The 13,593-nt window shown below is 34.7% G+C and overlaps 1 non-coding gene across 1 annotated transcript; it reads left to right on the top strand.

The window, feature by feature from the left end:
• Positions 1–11,112: 11,112 nt before the first annotated feature.
• On the top strand, positions 11,113–11,220 carry LOC148574173 (small nucleolar RNA R71). Its single transcript, XR_015905696.1, has one exon. It is a non-coding gene; the product is annotated as a small nucleolar RNA R71 (small nucleolar RNA).
• Positions 11,221–13,593: the final 2,373 nt, after the last annotated feature.

Raw genomic sequence — 13,593 nt, 5'->3', positions numbered from 1 at the left:
TAATTCTTTAATCATCATGGGATCAACACTCACTCACCGTGAGTTTATTACTTGATAGACCCAGTGCACTTACTGGTAGTTATGCGAGATTGTAAAATCTCGTATCAGTACACATAATTGGACCCTTGTGAGTACGCACAAGACATGCGTACGCACGATGCCAACTTCTTGCGAGAACCGAACTAGGTTCCGCACGTATGCACGAAGCATGCTATGCACCACTCTCCTGTTTTTGCTGAAATGCTGTTTTTGAACTATTTAGCTCTTCCGACAAGTTTGAGACCCCCTATAACCTCCGTATGGAGTCGAATAACCAATTTTTAAGCTTTGAATATACTGGGAGAAATATAATAAATTTAATTTTCGAAATAAAAACTTGGTTAACCGGATGAAAATATTATGGGAATGGCAGTTCGTCCCTCCCATGGTGAGGACAGTAGCTTAGTCCCACTCACAAAATGATGAGATTGACTATTTTGATAAACGAATGGGGTTACTACATATTATAACTGATGAAATTAATTGACTTAGTGATATGATTGAATGTGATATGAAAACTGAAGTGGGAATGATGTGGGTTTCGTTCCGTTTGCGTATTATTGTGGCACCTGCACTGAGTAAGAATGGTGGCTTTATCCTGTTTGCTCGTAGTTGTAGTGTGATATGGGGATGGAGATCTTGCCCACATTTTCTCTGTTTACAAGTTGGAAAGGCACTAATCCTTTGTTTTATATGGCACGACCTCCATAAGAAGGTGGTAGGGTACTTTTCCTTGGAACATTACCCCCCTTGAGTACCTCCAAGAGAAGGTGGTAGAGCACTCTTCTTCGAAATTTATTCCTCCTGGAGATGCACAGCAAAGAGACAATGTCGAGATTAGTTACTGGATGTGTCGAGTCTAGTACTTTAACCAACACGTGAGCTCATGGCCAGTAGGACAAACATGAATCATGTGTATTTATTTGCTATTGTTTGAGTATGCACCATTATTTTTGGTTTGCCTATATAAATAATTCTATTTAACTGCTAGTTGTACTACTTGTTCTAATTGTGTTTATTTCTGATTGCCTTGTATTTGGATTGTGTTTGTGATTGATCCTACTGAACTAAGAAATCTTAAGATTGAGGTTAAAGATGATGATTTATTGAAATAAAAAATATTTGTTTTAATTTATATATTTATTATTGGGTATTAGAAATAAAAAATATTCGTATTGTTAGCATTTTTCTAACCTTCCTTAATTTTAACCGTAATTAGGCCTAAAAGCTCGCCCACCTCATTGGAAATAAATGTAATCTAATCAGTTTTTATCTAATAATACTATACATTGGTATAATCATAGGAGAATTAACTTTAGCGAATTAACAATACGCTGTTTAGTTATCACAGAAGTATTTTTATATATAGAATTATCAATCAATTATGTGTGACTTCTGATGAAAATAATATATTCAACATAGATATTATTTGTTAGGTAAAAGGATAATAGATTGACAAAGAAAATTAATTACAATATGTATATTCATTTTAACAAAAATTCTTTTATCCAATACTATAAAAATTATCATGGTCACACTGAATTACTACAGGTTCAACTTCCATTGGTAGCGGTAGAATTATTAAATTGGGACATTTTTGGGCTATAGTATTCATTAACCAAACAATTAATGAAACACTCATCTATGCCTTCTCATTTTGAGTACATTTATACATAAAAGAAATTATACCTAAAGAAAAAAAGAAAAGAAAAGCAGAGTTGAAATAGCAAAAACGATAAAAATGATGATTTTTATAATTTTGTGTGGTTATCTATATATAGAAGACTAGAAGACCATGATTATCAAACAAAATTAATTTGTATTTATTGCATTCAATTTGAATAAGTAAAAAATCATCTTATTTTAGTTTAGCCCTTAATTCACATTATTTGAATTTAGCTCAATATATATGATTTGATTTGATTTAATTATTAATAAAAAATATCTCGATTGTCTATTTTATTCATATATTTATTATTTTAATAATTAATAAATTAATCAAATTAATTAATTAATACATATAATTAGTATTATGAATTTGGTTTAATAAATTAAAAAATAAATAAATAATACTAACAAAAAATTAAAAGAATAAATTAGAAAATACTACTAAATCAAATTGATATAAATTATAATAAATTATGTAATATTTAAATATCTAATCAAATCAATTAGTTGATATAGTTAATTTATCATAATAAATTGTATTTAATGTGTTAAAAAAATAAATTGCTAAACACTCTTAGAAGCATATCACGTCAGCTTCATCATTAAGTGCACAGAAACTTGATTTTTATATAATAGAATAGATAATAAATATAATAGATGAGAATATAATATGTGATTTATTTTAATTATAAAATTAGTAATATATAATAGATTTTTTATGAATTTTTATTGCTTGTTTGTTGTTAATTTTTACGTTATTACTTAACAATTTCCACTTATAAAATTATCAACTATCTAATATTATGGTTTAGTTAATAAGAATGATGACATTAATTTTTTTCCTAAGCCTTGGTATTATTTATAATTAGAAAAGAGGCATAAATAAATTTATTTCCTTGATGAATGTTAATTTTATTGTAAAATTCTATATTATCTTTAAAATTTTAGCTAATTGAATCTAATTCCTACATTTTGAAATAAATTTACTCGAGAAAATTAAAATGTAAATCACATTATTAATACAAAATTACTTTATTAATATAATTAATGGTGCTTATTTGAACAAATAAATTTAATTTCTAATGATATTAAAGTCAACCCATTTTATTGTCTTATGCCTTCAAAAAATTCACAAAATTGACATAAAAATCTAATAATTGAGAAAAAAAATCATCATAATGGATATATTTATTTTAAGAAATATTCTTCTATCTAATACTATAAAAAATACATTGGCCACCTTGAATTACTACAGGTTCAATTTTCATCGGCAGTGGTAGAATGTCTAGATTAAGATATTTTCGGGTTATAGTATTCGTTAAACAAACAATCAATGAAATATTCATCCGTGCCTTCTCATTTTGAGTATATTTATACATAAAAGAAATCTATTCTATTATATAAAAATCAGATTTTTACACTTAATGGTGGAGCTGACATGGCATGCTTTTGAGAATGTTTTTCAATTTATTTCTTTTAATTCTATAAAGCAAATCAATTATAACTAATTAATGATATCAATTAATTAATTTATATGCTTCTGGAGAGTATTTTTCAATTTATTTCTTTTAATTCTATAAAGCAAATCAATTATAACTAATTAATGATATCAATTAATTAATTTAATTAGACATTCAAATCTCACAATTTATTACAATTTATATAAATTGATTAATTATAATTAATTATATCAATTAATTAATTTAGTTAATTATATTAATTAGTTTATTTTTTTCAATGTCATTTATTTATATGAGATCATAATGTATTTTTTACTCTCTCTCTCTCTCTCTCTCTCTCTCTCTCTCTCTCTCTCGTGTTTAAGGTACAATTTTTGTAATTTATTTAATTTTTATTTCTTTATCACTATTTATACATTTCATTTTTTATATTTTTTAAAGATATTTGTCTATTTTATTAGTTGTTCATTATTAGGCGCATATTTCTTTCCTTCTAGCTTTTAATTAACAAAAGAGATGTGTCTTTTTTACAGTATTTTTAAATAATCTTACTATAATTTTGTTTTGTAATATTTTCTTTTATCATGTGTACTTCATGTGTTTAAGAAGTTGAATTAAAGTTATAATATGATATATAAAATTATAGTATAATTTACAGCATGCTAAAATATTAGGACATTATCATATAGATATTTTTGAAATTGTCCATTAAATTCAATCATATAGGATCTTGAAAATTATACAATTATGTAATTATTTATTTTTTTCATATAATTATTGTATTGATCATTTACATTAGTGAGACTATTTTTATTATTAATATTTATAAATATACTATTATCTGTATAATTAATTGAATCATCTTATTCGTTTAAGTTTAATTCTATTAAATTAATTATTCGAAGTGTCATCGCTATTTCTATTTTTTAAGATTTTTTCAATATTATTTAACAATTATAATAACATGATAATAGTTAAAAAAAAAGATAGAATAACAATTTTTTTAATGCGAAAATAGGGCAAAAAGAATAAATTTATTTAATAACTTTTTCAGAATATATATGTTTCTTCTTTATAGATAATTATTGTAAGGCATAAAAAAACTCTAACAATTATTAAGATTAAATGATCGTTATAAAAACAATGCCAATTTAAATGATATACAAATAAATCATGCCAAACATAATTAAGAACTTAAAAGGGTTATTTATGAAAGAATATAGTTTATAACATTTATTTTATTTTTACTATTTATTTAAAAAAATCATAATTACTTAACAATCTTTATTTTTTAAATTCAATATTGTTACAGATCCGGCCCACGGATCCCACACCCGGAACGATCTTGGAACCCGGCTACCCAGATCCGAGCCGCTCTGCCTATCTAGAAGGTCTGGAATCGGCCCATTAAAAGCTCCTAACCAACTTTCGAATTCAAACATCTCCCTTATCTTAGCCAAACAAGATAAGATAAGATAACAACCATCGCTTATAAATAGAGGACCCAGGTCCCTCCAGGTATTCATTCATTCCTCACATCTTATACCTCTTTGATCCATTCTGACTTGAGCGTCGGAGTGTTTTTGCAGGTACCTCCCCCATTGCTCCAGTCAAGTGATCCAGCATCCGCCTCAACCCGCAAGTTTCCGATCCATCTCTCAACCCGTACCGGAGACATCTTGTACATTGGCGCCGTCTGTGGGGACTTACACCGATTGAGTCAGAATGGCGGACGAACTTGAAGAGCATTCGGTTAGCCACCAAGATAACTCCCGAACAAGGAACCCTACTCCTGAACACCAAGAAACTGTACCCCACGGAAGGATAGCAAGCACCATCCGCCAAACTACTCCAGCGCATAACAAAGAGAACGACCCCGTTATCATCGAAGCACGACATCCCGAAAATCCAGGAGACAAAGCAGCCCAAATAATCCCAGACCTCTGCCTCCGTGTACAGGAACTCGAGGGCCGAGTCGCTACTAAGGAAAAATACAACACCGAAAACGGAAGTCACGCGACCTCCAGATCAAGATCTCGCCACGGCAGATCGCCAGAACAGCAACATACCAAGAGGCACACTCGAAGCATCTTGCGTGACCCGAGACACGGCAGGTCGCCAGGACGACGACATAGCAAAAGGTACGACCGTAGCGTCTCCTGCGATCTAGTTCATACGGACGATGACCGACGGCACCGAGAGACCAAACGCACGAGAAACGACCACGTAATAATGGGAGCCACTCCCTTCACAGAGAGAATCTTAAAAGCGAAACTCCCAAAAGGATTTGATAAACACATGGACATGAAGTACTAGTGCACGAAATTGTGATGTCCAGGCTCAAATAATCCCTGGCAACGTGAGCAACTTGGTATGCGCAATCGTAATTACACTTTGATCATGTAAAATTTATGGCTCTTTCTTTCCCCGGCAATGGCGCCAAGAACATGGTGCCAATACCATGGTTCACAACTTCGATACAACTAACCAGCAAGTGCACTGGGTCGTCCAAGTAATACCTTACGTGAGTAAGGGTCGAATCCCACGGAGATTGTTGGTATGAAGCAAGCTATGGTCACCTTGCAAATCTCAGTTAGGCAGATATAAATTGATAATGGTTTTTTCGAATAATAATTAGTAGAATAGGGATAAAAATACTTATATAATTCATTGGTGAGAATTTTAGATAAGCGAATGGAGATGCTTTCGTTCCTCTGAACCTCTGCTTTCCTGTTATCTTCATCCAATCAGTCTTACTCCTTTCCATGGCTGGCTTTATGCAAGGGCATCACCGTTGTCAGTGGCTACATCCCCTCCTCTCAGTGAAAAATATGCTCACATGCTCTGTCACAGCACGGCTAATCATCTGTCGGTTCTCGATCATACTGGAATAGGATTCACCCTCCTTTTGCGTCTGTCACTAACGCCCAGCAATCGCGAGTTTGAAGCTCGTCACAGTCATTCAATCATTGAATCCTACTCGGAATACCACAGACAAGGTTTAGACTTTCCGGATTCTCTTGAATGCCGCCATCATTCTAGCTTACGCCACGAAGATTCCGATTAAGAGATCTAAGAGATATTCATTCTAGCTTGTTGCATGTAGAACGGAAGTGTTTGTCAGGCACGTGTTCATAGGGAGAATGGTGATGAGCGTCACACATAATCATCACCTTCATCACGTTCTTGGGTGCGAATGGATATCTTAGAAGCGAAATAAGATGAATTGAATAGAAAATAGTAGTACTTTGCATTAATCTTTGAGGAACAGCAGAGCTCCACACCTTAATCTATGGAGTGTAGAAACTCTACCATTAAAAATACATAAGTGAAGGTCCAGGCATGGCCGAGATGGCCAGCCCCCATGGTCTAAGAACAATGCGTTCAAAGATACCTAATACAATAGTAAAAGGTCCTATTTATAATAAACTAGCTACTAGGGTTTACATGAGTAAGTAATTGATGCATAAATCCACTTCCGGGGCCCATTTGGTGTGTGCTTGGGCTGGGCTTTGAGTGTTGCACGTGTAGAGGTCCTTCTTGGAGTTGAACGCCAGCTTTTGTGCCAGTTTGGGCGTTCAACTCTGGTTTTGGCTCCTTTTCTGGCGCTGGACGCCATATTTGGGCAGAAAGCTGGCGTTGAACGCCAGTTTACGTCGTCTATTCTTGGCCAAAGTATGGACTATTATATATTGCTGGAAAGCCCTGGATGTCTACTTTCCAACGCAATTGAAAGAGCGCCATTTCGAGTTCTGTAGCTCCAGAAAATCCATTTTGAGCAGGGAGGTCAGAATCCAACAGCATCAGCAGTCCTTCTTCAACCTCTGAATCTGATTTCTGCTCAAGTCCCTCAATTTCAGCCAGAAAATACCTGAAATCACAGAAAAACACACAAACTCATAGTAAAGTCCAGAAATATGAATTTAACATAAAAACTAATGAAAACATCCCTAAAAGTAACTAGATCCTACTAAAAACAATGTCAAAAAGCGTATAAATTATCCGCTCATCACAACACCAAACTTAAATTGTTGCTTGTCCCCAAGCAACTGAAAATCAAAATAGGATAAAAAGAAGAGAATATACTATAAATTCCAAACTATCAATGAAACATAGCTCCAATCAAATGAGCGGGACTTATAGCTTTTTGCCTCTTGAATAGTTTTGGCATCTCACTTTATCCATTGAAGTTTAGAATGATTGGCATCTATAGGAACTTCAGATTTTGAATAGTGTTATTGACTCTCCTAGTTCAGTATGATGATTCTTGAACACATCTTCTTTATGAGTCTTGGCCGTGGCCCTAAGCACTTTGTTTTCCAGTATTACCACCGGATACATAAATGCCACAGACACATAATTGGGAGAACCTTTTCAGATTGTGACTCAGCTTTGCTAAAGTCCCCAATTAGAGGTGTCCAGGGTTCTTAAGCACACTCTTCTTTTGCTTTGGACCTTGACTTTAACCGCTCAGTCTCAAGTTTTCAGTTGACACCTACACGCCACAAGCACATGGTTAGGGACAGCTTGGTTTAGCCGCTTAGACCAGGATTTTATTCCTTTAGGCCCTCCTATCCACTGATGCTCAAAGCCTTGGGATCCTTAGGGTTTAGGGTTTAGGGTTTAGGGTTTAAGGGTTATTGGCTTTTTGCTCTTGCCTCTTGGTTTTAAGAGCTTTTGGCTTTTTCTGCTTGCTTTTTTCTTTTTATATTTTTTTTTCGCCTAAATTTTTTTTTCTGCAAGCTTTGTTCTTTGCTACTTTTTCTTGCTTCAAGAATCATTTTTATGATTTTTCAGATTATCAAATAACCTGTCTCCTAGTCATCATTCTTTCAAGAGCCAACATATATAACATTCTTAAACAACAACTTCAAAAGACATATGCACTGTTCAAGCATACATTCAGAAAACAAGAAGCATTGTCACCACATCAATATAATTAAGCTAAGTTCAAGGATAAATTCGAAACTCATGTACTTCTTGTTCTTTTGAATTAAAACATTTTTTATTTAAGAGAGGTGATGGATTCATAGGACATTCATAACTTTAAGACAAAGTTACTAACTACTAATGATCATGTAATGAAGACACAAACATAGATAAGCACATAACATAGAAAACGAAAAACAGAAGAAATAAGAGCAAGGAATGAATCCACCTTAGTGATGGTGGCGTTTCCTTCTTGAGGAACCAATGATGTCCTTGAGCTCTTCTATGTCTTTTCCTTGTCTTTGTTGCTCCTCCCTCATTGCTTTTTGATCTTTTCTTATTTCATGAAGGATGATGGAGTGTTCTTGATGTTCCACCCTTAGTTGCTTCCAATAGTTGTGTGGAAGAAAATGTATCCCCTGAGGTATCTCAGGGATCTCTTGATTTGCAGTCAAATGTTCTACCACTGAGCTATAGACCCTTGATGGAAGCTTTTGTCTTCCCTTTCCTCTTTCTAGAGGTTTCTCTGGCCTTAGGTGCCATCAATGGTTATGGAAAAAACAAAAAAGCTATGCTTTTACCACACCAAACTTAGAATGTTGCTCGCCCTCGAGCAAAAGAAGAAAGAATAGAAGAATAAGAAGAAGACATGGAGGAGATGGATGGGAGTGTGTATTCGGCCATATGGGTGGGATTGGGTGGGAAAGAGATGTTGAATTTTGAAGGTAGTGGGTGTATGGATGTGAGTGGTAAATGGAAAACAGAAGGGATGATCATGAATGGAAAGAGAGATGATGAGGTAGGTGGGGATCCTGTGGGGTTCACAGATCCTGAGATAATCCTGTGGGATCCACAGATCCTGAGATGATCCTGTGGGATCCACAGATCCTGAGGTGTCAAGGCATTTACATCCCTGCACCAATTTAGGCATGTAAAATGCCCTTGCACACAACTCTGGGCGTTCAGCGCCAGGTTGGTGCCCATTTTGGGCGTTCAACGCCCATTTGCTGCCATTTCTGGCGTTGAACGCCAGAACCATGCTTGTTCTGGGCGTTCAGCGCCAGGATGCTGCCCATTCTGGGCGTTCAGCACCAGAACCATGCTCTGTTCTGGCGTTTGAACGCCAGACAGATGCTCCTCCAGGGTGTGATTTTTCTTCTGCTGTTTTTGATTCCGTTTTCAATTTTTTTATTTATTTTGTGACTCCACATGATCATGAACCTATAAAGACATATAACTAAGAAAAATATAGTTAGATAAATAAACATTGGGTTGCCTCCTAACAAGCGCTTCTTTAATGTCAATAGCTTGACAGTGGGCTCTCATGGAGCCTCACAGATGTGCAGAGCTTTGTTGAGACTCTCCAACACCAAACTTAGAGTTTGGATATGGGAGTTCAACACCAAACTTAGAGTTTGGTTGTGGCCTCCCAACACCAAACTTAGAGTTTGACTGTGGGGCTCTGGTTGACTCTGCTTTGAGAGAAGCTTTTTCTGCTTCCTCTCCATGGTTGCAGAGGGAGATCCTTGAGTTTTAAACACAAGGGAGTCCTCATTCCATTGAAGGACTATTTCACCTCTGTCAACATCAATCACAGCTCTTGCTGTGGCCAAGAAAGGTCTTCCTAGGATGATGGATTCATCCTCTTCCTTTCCAGTATCCAGGACTATGAAATCAGCAGGGATGTAAAGGCCTTCAACCTTTACTAACACGTCCTCTACTTGTCCATAAGCCTGTTTTCTTGAACTGTCTGCCATCTCTAATGAGATTTTAGCAGCTTGCACCCCATAGATTCCCAGTTTCTCTATTACAGAGAGGGGCATGAGGTTTATTCCTGAACCAAGGTCACACAGAGCCTTAAAGATCATGGTGCCTATGGTACAGGGTATTATGAACTTTCCAGGATCCTGTCTCTTCTGAGGCAATGTCAGTTGATCCAGATCACTTAGTTCATTGATGAACAAGGGAGGTTCAACTTCCTAAGTATCAATGCCAAATAGTTTAGCATTCAGCTTCATGATTGCACTAAGAAACTTGGCAGTCTGCTCTTCAGTAACATCCTCATTCTCTTCAGAAGAGGAATACTCATCAGAGCTCATGAAGGGCATAAGGAGGTTCAATGGGATCTCTATGGTTTCTAGATGAGCCTCAGAGTCCTTTGGTTCCTCAGAGGGAAGCTCCTTATTGATCACTGGACATCCCAGGAGGTCTTCCTCCTTGGGATTCACGTCCTCCTCTCCCTCATTGGGTTCGGCCATTTTGCTTATGTCAATGGCCTTGCACTCTCCTTTTGGATTCTCTTCTGTATTGCTTGGGAGAGTACTGGGAGGGATTTCAATGATCCTTTTACTCAGCTGGCCCACTTGTGCTTCCAAATTTCTAATGGAAGACCTTGTTTCATTCATGAAACTCTCAGTGGCCTTAGATAGATCAGAGACTAAATTTGCTAAGCTAGATGGATTCTGCTCAGAATTCTCTGTCTGTTGCTGAGTGGATGATGGAAAAGGTTTATTATTGTTAAACCTGTTTCTTCCACCATTATTAAAGCCTTGTTGAGGCTTTTGATCCTTCCATGATAAATTGGGGTGATTTCCCATGATGAGTTATAGGTGTTTCCATAAGGTTCACCTAAGTAATTCACCTCTACTATTGCAGGGTTCTCAGGATCATAAGCTTCTTCTTCATAAGAAGCCTCTTGAGTACTGTTGGATGCAGCTTGCATTCCATTCAGACTCTGAGAAATCATATTGACTTGCTGAGTCAATATTTTGTTCTGAGCCAATATGGCATTCAGAGTATCAACTTCAAGAACTCCCTTCTTCATAGGCGTCCTATTACTCACAGGATTCCTTTCAGAAGTGTACATGAACTGGTTGTTAGCAACCATGTCAATGAGTTCTTGAGCTTCTGCAGGCGTTTTCTTTAGGTGAATGGATCCACCTGCAGAAGTGTCCAGTGACATCTTTGATAGCTCAGATAAACCATCATAGAATATATCCAGGATGGTCCATTCTGAAAGCATGTCAGAAGGACACTTTTTGGTCAACTGTTTGTATCTTTCCCAAGCTTCATAGAGGGATTCACCTTCTTTCTGTCTGAAGGTTTGAACATCAGCTCTAAGCTTGCTCAGCTTTTGAGGAGGAAAGTACTTGGCTAAGAAAGCCGTGACCAGCTTATCCCAAAAGTTCAGGCTGTCTTTGGGTTGAGAATCCAACCATAATCTAGCTCTGTCTCTTACAGCAAAAGGGAAAAGCATGAGCCTGTAGACTTCAGGATCTACTCCATTAGTCTTAACATTATCACATATCTGCAAGAATTCAGTTAAGAACTGAAAAGGATCTTCAGATGGAAGTCCATGAAACTTGCAGTTCTGCTGCATCAGAGAAACTAATTGAGGTTTCAGCTCAAAGTTGCTTGCTTCAATGGCAGGAATGGAGATGCTTCTTCCATGTAAATTGGAATTAGGTGCAGTAAAGTCACCAAGCATCTTCCTTACATTATTATTATTTTCGGCTGCCATCTCCTCTTCCTGTTCGAAAATTTCTGAAAGGTTATCTCTGGATTGTTGTATTTTAGCTTCTCTTAGTTTCCTTTTCAGAGTCCTTTCAGGTTCTGGATCTGCTTCCACAAGAATGTTCTTATCCTTGCTCCTGCTCATATGACAAAGAAGAAGGCACAGAAAAATAATAATAATAATAATATGGATCCTTTATACCACAGTATAGGGATCCCTGTGTGAGTAGAAGAAGAGGGGGAGACAAAGAATGTAATATAATGGAAGAAACACAACTGTGAGGATGGCAGAGATGTGAGATGAGATGTTAGGATATGAATGAATAAATAGAATAAGATGGGGGAGGGATAATTTTCGAAAAATATTTTTGAAAAAGAGTTAGTGATTTTCGAAAATGGTTTTTGAAAAATGTTAGTAGTTTTTCGAAAATTAAGATTTAAAAATTTAAAATAATAGTTAATTAAAAAGAAATTTTGAAAAAGGGGGAAGATATTTTCGAAAATAGAGAGAGAGAGAGAGAGAGAGAGAGAGTTAGTTAGGTAGTTTTGAAAAAGATAAGAAACAAACAAAAAGTTAGTTAGTTAGTTGAAACAAATTTTGAAAAGATAAGAAGTTAGTAAGTTAGAAAAGATATTTTGAAAAGATATTTTTGAAAAAGATAAGATAAGAAGATATTTTAGAAACTAATTTTGAAAAAGATTTGATTTTTAAAATCTCAATTAATGACTTGATTCACAAGAAATCACAAGATATGATTCTAGAACTTAAAGTTTGAATCTTTCTTAACAAGCAAGTAACAAACTTCAAATTTTTGAATCAAAACATTAATTGATTATGTTATTTTCGAAAATTTGATATAAAAATAAGAAAAAGATTTTTGAAAAATATTTTTGGAATTTTCGAAAATAACTAAGAATTTTGAAAAAGATTTGATTTTTGAAAAAGATTTTGAAAAAGATAAGATTTTCAAATTGAAAATTTGATTTGACTCATGAGAAACAATTTGATTTTTAAAAATTTTTGAAAAAGTCAATCCAAATTTTCGAATTTGATGAGAGAAAAAGGGAAAGATATTTTTTTGATTTTTGAATTTTTATGATGCAAGAGAAAAACACTAAAATGATGCAATGCATGATATTTTTAGATCAAAACATGTGATGCATGCAAGAATGCTATGAATGTCAAGATGAACACCAAGAACACTATGAATGTCAAGATGAACATCATAGACACAATTTTGAAAAATTTTTAATGCAAAGAAAACATGCAAGACACCAAACTTAGAATTCTTTAATGCTTAGACACTAAGAATTCAAGAATGCATATGATAAACATGAAAAGACACAAAACAAAAAATTATCAAGATCAAACAAGAAGACTTACCAAGAACAACTTGAAGATCATGAAGAACACTATGAATGCATGAAATTTTCGAAAAATACAAGATGCACATGCAATTGACACCAAACTTAAGACATGACTCATGACTCAAACAAGAAACAGAAAAATATTTTTGATTTTTATGATTTTCTAATTTTTTTTGGATTTTTTTCGAAAATTATATGAAAAAGAAAAATAAGGATTCCAAAATTTTTAATATGAATTCCAGGAATCTTGCATTCTTAGTCTAAAACTTCAGTCCAGGAATTAGACATGGCTCACTAGCCAGCCAAGCTTTCAATGAAAGCTTCGGTCCAAAACACTAGACATGGCCAATGGCCAGCCAAGCTTCAGCATTTAACACCAGAGTATATTGCTCTTGATAACAAATTGCAAGCCTCAGTCCAAATAAATTTAGACATGGCTTTACAGCCAGCCAGGCTTCACATGCTTCGTGAAACACTAGAATTCATTCTTAAAAATTCTGAATCTAAATTTTTTTTTTTTTGAAAACAGGTGAGAAAGTTTTGAAATATTTTTGAACAATTTTTGAAAAGAAAACAAAAAGAAAATTACCTAATCTGAGCAACAGGATGAACCGTC

The sequence above is a fragment of the Arachis ipaensis genome, chromosome B2 (assembly GCF_059453495.1).
Source record: "Arachis ipaensis isolate K30076 ecotype BB chromosome B2, ASM5945349v1, whole genome shotgun sequence".
NCBI lineage: Eukaryota > Viridiplantae > Streptophyta > Magnoliopsida > Fabales > Fabaceae > Arachis > Arachis ipaensis.
The sequence above is the reverse complement of the archived record's forward strand: the minus strand, read 5'-3'. Positions and strand labels throughout refer to the sequence as shown.